Source organism: Coenobita brevimanus, chromosome 98 (genome assembly GCF_032717465.1).
Source record: "Coenobita brevimanus isolate Jiangsu-jjx chromosome 98, ASM3271746v2, whole genome shotgun sequence".
Taxonomy (NCBI): Eukaryota; Metazoa; Arthropoda; class Malacostraca; order Decapoda; family Coenobitidae; genus Coenobita; species Coenobita brevimanus.
The window spans coordinates 8,852,501-8,862,500 of NC_137051.1; the positions used below are offsets into that span (position 1 = coordinate 8,852,501).

Genomic DNA, 10,000 nt, shown 5'->3' on the forward strand with positions numbered 1-10,000 from the left:
ACTTTTCGCATTCTTTCATTTTTCTTTTCTTAATTTCGATTCCCCTTCCTCTCCTATTCGTCTCTTGTTCTTTCCCTTCCTTTTTCCCTCGCATCGCTTTGTTTGTCTTTGCTCTCCACTCATGCCTTTCCACTCCTGTAGCTTCACTGCTCATTCTTATTCATCTTTTTCCTTCTCTCACTTCCTCTTCCTCTCCTAGGCTTGTTGCTTCCCTCTCCTCTGTCACCTTCATTTTTCTCCTCCATCCTATTCCTCTCCATTCAGTTTCCACCCATTTCTCTTCCAGTGCTTATCAATCCTGCCACGGAGTCTTCTTGCGTTCCTATATCTATTTTCGGCTCATAAAATAGACATCACGGTTATAGCCTTCCTTGTAACATACGGCCTGGAAAGGAGCAATAAGTCAGCCCCTTTTTACTTATGTCTCTACTCTTTTGTTCTGTTTTTTCATGTCTAATTTTCCTCCTGTTTCATCTCCTTCCATTATTTCTTCCATCCCATCCTATATCGAAACTTGCATCTAATTGCTCCTGATCTTTCCTTTCTCCGTTTGTTTCTTCTTTCATAGATTTCCGTATTCATTCTTCCTTCTGTCTCTTCTCGTCCCTTTCTGTACGGTATATCCACCCATCCTTTGATATCCCTTCCAGCATTTCCCTCCTCTTTTCCGTTCCACTTTCCTTATATCCTTTTTGTCAGATTTCACCTCCTCATTCCATCCTACTCCCCCCGCCTCCCCCAGCTAATCCTCCTCCCATGCATTTCCTTCCATTTCTCTTCTGTTTCACCGCTCATTCCTCTCTGTTCCCATTCATTTCATTTTTCCCATCCTTTCCCTATTCTTCCTGTCATTCCTTTTCTTCGTGTTTGTCTCCTTTATACCCTAACCTTACCTCTCATATCACCCTCGTAGCACATCCATTTCTTGTCATTTTTCTTTTCCACTTCTTTATTTTCCCGTCTACCCTTCCTGTTGCGTATATCCCTCCCCTTCTTTCCTTTACCCACACATAACTTTCCTATACGTTCCCCCTTCCATCCCTATTCATTTTTTATTTCTTCCTCATCTCCTTCCTCTCCTCTTCCCTTCTGTCCCTCTATCCCCTCTTCAGTTGATGCCTCCCCTCACTCCCCTTCCTCATAATCTTCCCGTCCATTTTACCTCCTTTTTATCCGTCCCACCCATTTCACTTCTCTTCTATCCCGACCATCCGTCCCCTCCCGTGAAGCCTTACTATCACTTTCCTTTTTTTTTTTTTCTTTTTTTTCTTTTTCCACTTCTCTTTCACGCTTTCTCCTTCTCTTGTCCTCTCCCTTCCATCTCTTCCCACCATCCCATCCATTATCTTACATTTCTTCTCTTGCCCACCTCTTCACCTCGTCCTCTTACGTCTCTCACTCTCTCTTTCTTTTCTATCCGTTTCTCCCATCCCGTAGTCATCTGTCCATTCCTGATCATCCTTCCCATCATCTTTTATTTATGTTCACTTATTCTGTCACCTTTTCCCTTCTCCTTCCACATCTCCTCTCCCTTCCTGTCCTCGTAACCATCCTTATAACATTCCCGTCCATTCTTCTTCCCATCCTCCACATTTCCTTTTTTCTTCCTATTTATCCATATTGTCTTCGACCTTTTCTTCCCCTCCTCTCCCGTCCATTCCATCTTTCACGTTCATCCCTCCCTCCCTTTCCCCTCCATTTTTCACCTAAAACCCATTCATTTTCCCGTCCATCCCCCGGCATTGTTTTGATTTCTCAACTTTTCCTAACCTTTCCACGCCTGTTCTCTCTCTCCCCTTCCGCCCGTCCCTCCCTCATAACCTTGCCATCCATTCCTCCCTCCATCTCATCCGCCTCCTTCCATTTTCTACTCTTCCACTTTTCCTCTCCTCTCTCGTCCCTCTCTATCCCATCCTTCCCTCCCTCATAACCTCGCCATCCGCCCGTCCCCCAAAGCCCATTACTTTCCCCATCATCGTACTGACCCTAACCAAATTATACCCGGAAAAATGACAATTCCTCGTTCGCCCCCTCCCCCCTTCCACTGTTCTCCTCTCCCTGCCCTCCCCACTCCCCCCAGAAAAAAAAAATCCATACAATATCGGAACTGGACATTAACTAGGAAAGCCTACAAACAGACTGACTTTTTTCGCGGCTTTTCCCCCCTTTTTTTTTTTGGCCATTTTTCTGTTTTTTTTTTTTTTTTTTTTTTTTTTTTTCACCAGTTTTCTCCTTTGCGTCAACTTTTCCGTTTCTTTTCACCAACTTAAACCCTATTCCCCACCAGCTTCCCCTCCTTTTGTTTCTGTCAGTTATCAGTTGTTTTCTGCCACTTTTTTTTACCTATTAAATTTTGCCAGCCTCCGAACTTTTTTTGACCTTTTTTTTTTTTTTCTAGATACCCTCCTTGTTTCCTTATCAGTTTTCCTCTGATTACGCAAGTTATCCACTTTCTGTCAGTTTTCCTTTTCATTTTTTTTGTTATATTTGTTAATTAAAAATAAGTTTTCGTTTTGTTAATTAAAAAGAAGTTTTCAGTGAAATGTTACTCCCTTTTCAAAAGTGTCTTTTTCATGCCGCCCCTCCCCCCCCTTTTTTTCCCTCTACCAATTTTACCTCAGTTTTCGTATTCCCTGTCTGTCATAAGCAAGTGTTCCTTCTCTTTTCTCTTTTGCGTTCTAATTTTTTCTCGGATTTCCTTAACATTATTTTCTGCTGACTCCTCTGCTTAAGGTCTTCCTCTCTTTTGTCAGGTTAATAATGTTAATCACTTTTCATACCGGTATATTTTATTTCTCCTACCCTTTTGTCTGTCAACACTGTTTTCTTTTATCACCTTCTCTTGCAGGTACTTTCCTTATTTTCCTTTCACCCTATTCTGCTTTCTTCCCATGTTCTGCTTTCAGTCTTTCTTTTCTTATCAATCCCCATCTCTTTCATTTTCTCAAAACTCATGCTTTTCTTTTCCATTTCTTTCCATTTCGGTCTTTTTCTATCAACTTCATTTCTTTAACTGTTTTTCTTTTCTTTGTTCGTCTTTCATTTCATCTCGTTTTCTTTTTCTGTGTGTGTGTGTGTGTGTGTGTGTGTGTGTGTGTGTGTGTGTGTGTGTGTTTTGTATTTCCATTCCCCACAACTCCTTTTCATTTCCATCAGCTCTTCATGTATGACACCAACTTCCTTTTTTTTCTTCTGATAGTTTTTTTTTTTTTTTTTCCCGCCAGATCTCCTCATTTCTTTCCGCCAGATCTCCTCATTTCCACCAGTTTTCTTTGTTCTGCCAACTCTCCCTCCTCATTTCCACCAACTTCCTCTTTTTTTTTTCCCACCAACTCTCTTTTCGTCTCAATCTCTCCTTCATTCAATCACCAACTCTTCCCTTTTTTTTTTTTTTTTTACACGAAACATTCTCCCTCTTTTTTTTTTTTTTTTTTCACGAAATTTCTTTTTCCTTAGTTTTTCCTTCATCTCTCTCTCTCTCTCTCTCTCTCTCTCTCTCTCTCTCTCTCTCTCTCTCTCTCTCTCTCTCTCTCTCCCAACAATCTTCCTACCTATTGAACCTACCTACTCTACCCACCTACCTTCCTGCCTGTCTGTCTGGCTGCTTGGCTACCTACCTACCTGCCCTACTTACCTACTGTACCTACCTACCTACCTGTAACTATCCATCCCCCATTTCAGCATCCGGGTTGGCTGTGAGAGGTTTCTTTTCATACGGGGTTGACGATACAGGGGCTTCCGTATTAAATTGACTAGTGTAGGGGCGATGGCTGTGTGTGTGTGTGTGTGTGTGTGTGTGTGTGTGTGTGTGTGTAGGGGATGATGGGGTATGGATCGGGGGCGTGGAGGGATGGGGGGCTGAAATTGGGAGGGTATGTATATGGAAGTGTGTTTGAGGGAGTTAATGAAATGTATGCGGAAATGAATACATGAATACCTCGGGGGCATGGGATATTGATATGAGTTTGAGGGGTTTAAGAATGGATATGAGAATGGTGATGAAGGATTAAGAAGAGAATGCAGGAATGATGCCGATTTCTGGCTGGTGAATATACACTAGAAGTCGAACTATAGTCTGTTTACGCTAACCTGCCCTAAAATTGCCATCTCTCCATCTGGAATGCCGAGTTGCAAAAATAGACTAACACCAGTATATGGTACTAGTCACGATGGAGTGAAGTAGAAAGCATATAGAACCGTAGTATTGTCTCATTCTGCCACTGAACTAAGTGAAATAATCTGCTAAAAGGCGAAAAATAAAGGCCAAGTTGAAGTAAAAACAGTGTAGTGAAGAGGGTTTGGGAAATGGGGATGATGTTGAGGGTGGGAATGTACTAGAGGACGAGAGAGGAGCGTTGGGGAAATGGCTGCGGGAATGAATTTAAATCGGAGGTGGTGGTAAGGCTTTGGAAAGTAATGGCGGAGAGTTGAGTAAGAATGAAATATACACGGCGATGGTGATGGAGGAATGAGAAATTAATACGGGAATAAATCTTGGGTTTGAGAATGAATGCGGGAATGCTGAATGGGTTTAAGGGTGAAAAATGTATGGATATGGTAAGGATTTTGGAAGTAAACACAGGATCGGTACTGCTGCTTGGAAAAATCATTACGAGATTGGTGTTCTGATTGAGAAAATGAAAGCGGTTATAACTTGTTTATTGAAATGGTGATGAGAGGTTGGAACGTGATAAGAGAAAGATGCTGGAACTTTGTAAACGAAGACGAGAATAGTGATGGGAGTTAGAGAAATGAAGCGAGATGCAGTTCCAGGAATGTACACGGGTGGATGCTGGGGAGATGAATACGTGAATGAAAATGAATATTTACACGGGAATGAATACGGGAACAGAGTTGAGGTTTGGGAGATGAATGAGGAAATGGGTTTGTGGTTTGCAAGGGGAGTGTGGTGGGTTTCGGGGAATATGTGAAGGAATGGCTAATGGGTTTGGAGTGAATACAAGGTGAATAGTGGTTTAGCTCGTTTATATTGCCAAACTTCATGCGGGTGCACATGTATATACTATGAATGCACACACACACACACACACACACACACACACACACACACACACACACACACACACACACACACACACACACACACACACACACACAGGTAGAGTACTCAACTGCTGACTGTAAAGACGCCATATCCATCCCAGGTTGGGACAGGTAAAAGATTGGGGATTTGAGTTACATTATAACTGATTTTCCACAAGACCCACCGATATGTTATGCAGACAGCCTGTCTGATAAAATGGCACCAGTCATCAGTGAGATCGCACTAGTATGTATTCAGTATGGTCGCGATTATCAGCGTCGAAATAGTGATGTCGAAAGCTGTGCATGTGACACAATCTTGTGCTATGCGTATGAGGACTGCTGGGCCTTTGGGAACAGAGTACCTTCACTGTAGTCGAACACACACACACACACACACACACATACATATATATATATATATATATATATATATATATATATATATATATATATATATATTCTCACACATTTAGACACGAGTCTCCACGCACACAATATACAGTACACATGTGCAGACCCACACACGGTAGTCATAGCACATAAGCATTCTCGCAGCACAGACAAAACACCTACGTCATTCAGGTACAAATATAGACACAAAAGACGTTCAGCACACACACACACACACACACACACACACACACACACACACACACACACACACACACACACACGTCAAGCTTTTAGAAGTACTGCTTCAATCGTGTACAGTTATAGACGCAGTCGCCCACACAAAGCTGTATTCGTTTCTCTCTCTCTCTCTCTCTCACACACACACACACACACACACACACACACACACACACACACACACCAGTTCACAAAACATAACCAAAGTTTTGTTTTCTTGCTGCAGAAATAGAGGAGAAAGATTTTTGCATTTCTTTTTACCAATAATTTTTTCTCCAATCCTTTCAATCCTTTATTATTCCTTTATTCCGTTGCTATTCCTTTATTTCATATTTTTTATTTATGCTGACCTCTATCATTTCTGTTATTTATTCTTGTTTTGTAAATTTACCTTTAATTTAATATATTCCATCTTTTTTTTTTTTTTTGCATTACTTTCGTTTTTTCTTTCACCTCGCTTCTTTGTCTATTCGTCTTTTCGATTTCCTTCTGTGTTGGTTCTTTTACTGATAAACTCTCATGTATAATTCTCTCTCTCTCTCTCTCTCTCTCTCAACCTCAGTGTGTCTCTCTTTTCTCTCTTCCCTTCCCCTCCCTCCCTCCCCTCTAGACAGGAAGGAAGTGGCGCGGTTCACACAACTCACCATTACCTCCTCTCCTCCTTTTCTCTCTCCTCTCTCCCCCTCCCTTCCCTGTTTTCCCTCCTCTCCCCTCTCTCCCCTCATGCTTTATTTTCTATCCTTTTCTCTCTTCTCTCCCTCTACTGGTCTTTTTGCATATTTCCTCTCTCTTACTTTCCGTCCATTCTTTTTCTTCTTATTCCCTCTTTCGTCCCTCCTCCTCAGAAGTTTTCCTTTCCTTCTCCCTCCCTCCCTCTTTTCTTTCATCTCCTTTCCTGTCTTCCCTCTCCCTTTTCACTTTTCTTCCTTCCTCTTCTCTATATTTCCTCTTTTCTTTCTTGCTGTCTCCTATACCTTTTCTTTCTTCCTCTTTCCTCTTTACCTCCACTTCTTTGCTTTCCCTTTTTTTAATTTTCATCCTCACACCTGCTTCCATCATGCTTTCTTGTCATTTCCTTCCAATTCCGTTTCCTCTCCCTAACCTCTCTTTTCCTCTGTTCCTTTCCCCTCTGCACCCTTCTACTTTTCTTTTTTACTTTCCTCTGTGTTTTCATTCTCTCCTCTTTCCTGCCGCCATACTTTCCATCCTTATTGTCCATTCTTCGTCCTGTTTCCTCTTCCTTTCCCTTTGCCTTTTCTCGTTTCCTTCTCTCATCCTTTGTCTTTCCACCTGTTTCATTTACTTTAGTTTTCTGCCCATACTCTTTCCATCTGACTTTCTTTTCATTCTCCTTTCCTCGCAGCCCTTTCTTTCTTTCTTCTCTCCTTTCATCATTCTTTTTTCTACTCTTTTTCCATCCTTTTACTTTACTTCTACCAATGTTTTCTCCTGTTTTTTTCCTTCTCACTTTTTTTTCTCGCATTCTCTTTCTTTTCTTGCTCTTATCTCTTTCTTATCTCCCTAACTCCTCATTCTCTCCTTCTCTTTTTGTTCGCCAGTCTTCCCTCATGTCTCCTACCCTTATCTTCTCATTTTTCTTTTATCTCCCTCTCAGTCGCCTTCTCTCATCTTTCTTCTCATCCTCATTCCTCCGCATTATACCCTCTCTCTCTCTCTCTCTCTCTCTCTCTCTCTCTCTCTCTCTCTCTCTCTCTCTCTCTCTCTCTCTCTCTCTCTCCTTCTTTCTTCATTTTCCTCCTTCACTGTTTTCCGACTTATGAACAAATCTCCACTTTTGCCAATTAACTTATTTTTTTCCGGGAACTGGGAATACAAAAAAAAAATCATGGCGTTGAAACAGAATATAAAAATGAAGCCTATATTGTATTGGTTGGTAAATAGATGCCCTGAGAGTGGTTTTAATTTGAACTAAACTATTATTCCTTTTATTCCTAATCTTTTTTTTTTTTTTTTTTTTTTTTTTAACTCGTCCTTGTGTCTAGCTAATACCCTGGAGGCTTTGTTGTGCTTCTGATAATGGCGTAGTTCCTGGCATGGTGATTACGATGATGATGGTATTGATGGTGGTGAAGATAATAGGTGCGAGGACACTGATGATGATGATGATGATGATGATGATGATGATGATTATGGTGATGATGATGATGATGCCTCTCCTACAACAACAGCAACAACAACCACTACTACTACTATTGCTACGACTACTACCACTACTACTCGTACTATTACTACTGCTACTACTACTACTGCTACTGCTACAACTACTACTACTACTACTGATACTGCTATTTTTATTATTATTATTATTATTATTATTTTTATTATTATTATTATTATTATTATTATCACTCGCATTAATATTAGTATTGCTTTCATCATTATTATTAAAAACGGTAAAGATCAATCCCACAGGTAATGAAGCATATAAGGATCTGTTATTCACTCATTTTTGGGAAAGATATAAGCATCACCCACTTAAATCATATTCACAATTCCCAGGCTATGCACACTTCAGCAGAATATTATGGGGTATATTTGTAAAGATTTTGTTGCAGGTGCGTATAGGCTTCCACTTTATCTGCTACTTTTCTTTAGATTTCCCCTTTAGCCACTACTTTTATTTAGGCTTTCTCTTTGTCCACAACTTTTTTTTTAGGTTCCCCTTTATCCACTACCTTCTGATAGGCTTCCCCTTAATTCACTGCTTTTATTTAGGCTTCCCCTTTTTCCACTACTTTTATTTAGGCTTCTCTTTATCCACTACTTTTTATTTTTAGGTTCCTCTTTATCCACTACTTTTTTTTTTTAGGTTGCCCTTTATCCACTACTTTTATTTAGACTTCCTCTTCATCCACTACCCTTTATAAGCTTCCTCTTTATCCATTTCTTTTATTCAGTAACGTTGTCATTTTTGTCTAGAGTAATAGTATATCTCCTGAAAAAACATCTGGAATGCTTGTTTACTGAGTGGAAAATATTACACACCTTATAGTCTGTCTGTTTTCATCTGACAAACCTGGGTCACTCCCGCAAATTGATCACTAAGTTGTGGTTGCGTTGAAATTCGATGAGCCCTATTTTTGAGGTAGGCATGAGTCTCCTTGGTTACTAGTCAAGTTGATACCCCACTCTGACTACACCTGGCCATCATCGGAACTGAAAGAGGTTCTGTGTCTTAGGAGGATACGGAGGTGGCCTTGGGTGGAGCTTGTTTGATATTTAAGTAGGAAAAGTAGTAGCAGATGTAGCAAAATAGTAAAAGTACCCCTTCCATCATAATTCTCTCTCTCTCTCTCTCTCTCTCTCTCTCTCTCTCTCTCTCTCTCTCTCTCTCTCTCTCTCTCTCTCTCTCCTTTTACCTTCCCTCTATTATCATTTTTTTCCTTCCTTCCACGGCCTCTTCCTCCATTATCACATTCCTCCTTCCTGTCTTCCTTTCTGTCACTGCCTTCCTTCCTTGCCACTACCATTTTCTTTCCACTTCAGTGGGTTGTTCTCTCTCTCTCTCTTTCTCTCTCTCTCTCTCTCTCTCTCTCTCTCTCTCTCTCTCTCTCTCTCTCTCTCTCTCAGTTTATCTTCCTTCTTTTCTCTTTCCCATTTTACTTCAAAATCTCCCTTCTTCACCTCTCCCTTTCCAGTCACTCTCCCTCCTCGGATGATTATCCCTATCAGAATTTTCTCCCTCTTCCTTCCTCCCTCCTTCCCTCCCTCCCTCCCTCCCTTCCTCCTCCCTTCCTCCCTCCCTTCCTCCTCCATTCCTCCCTGCCTCCCAGCCTCCCTTCCTTCCGCCTCGTTACAGCGCATACACACCGCTGGAGGGGATGAGGGAGAGAGAGAGAGAGAGAGAGAGAGAAAGGGGGGGGTGGCGGAGGAAGGTAGCAAGAGATAAGAATAGGAAGAGGAAAGGAGAGTAATAGGGAGATTGAAAGTAATGGGAGAGGAGGAGTTAAGTGGGATGAGAGGAAGACTAAAAGTAGCATGGGAGAGGGAGAGAGAGAGAGTCCAGGAGGGAGGAAAAAGAGGGAGAGGGAAGTGAGAGGAAGAGGGAGAGGGAAAGACTGTTAGGCGGAAGGAGAGAGAGAGAGAGAGAGAGAGAGAGAGAGAGAAGAAGAAGAAGGAAGGGGTAGGGAAAGTATGGAAAATTTAACAGTATCAGCGGGAGAACGAGAGGAAGAGGTCAGGGGAGAAGAACGGACAGGAGAGGGAGAATAAATGTTACATGAGGAGGAGGAAAATAAGAATATAGGAGATAAGGCAGAAGGCGGTGGATGGAAGTGGAATTGTAGAAGTGGAAGAGATGGAG

The 10,000-nt window shown here is 41.5% G+C and overlaps 1 protein-coding gene across 1 annotated transcript in view; it reads right to left on the bottom strand.

Moving 5' to 3' along the window:
- LOC145414187 (uncharacterized) overlaps nucleotides 1–10,000 on the bottom strand; it is a 107,276-nt gene that overhangs the window by 50,145 nt on the left and 47,131 nt on the right. The gene's annotated exons all lie outside the window — the stretch shown is intronic.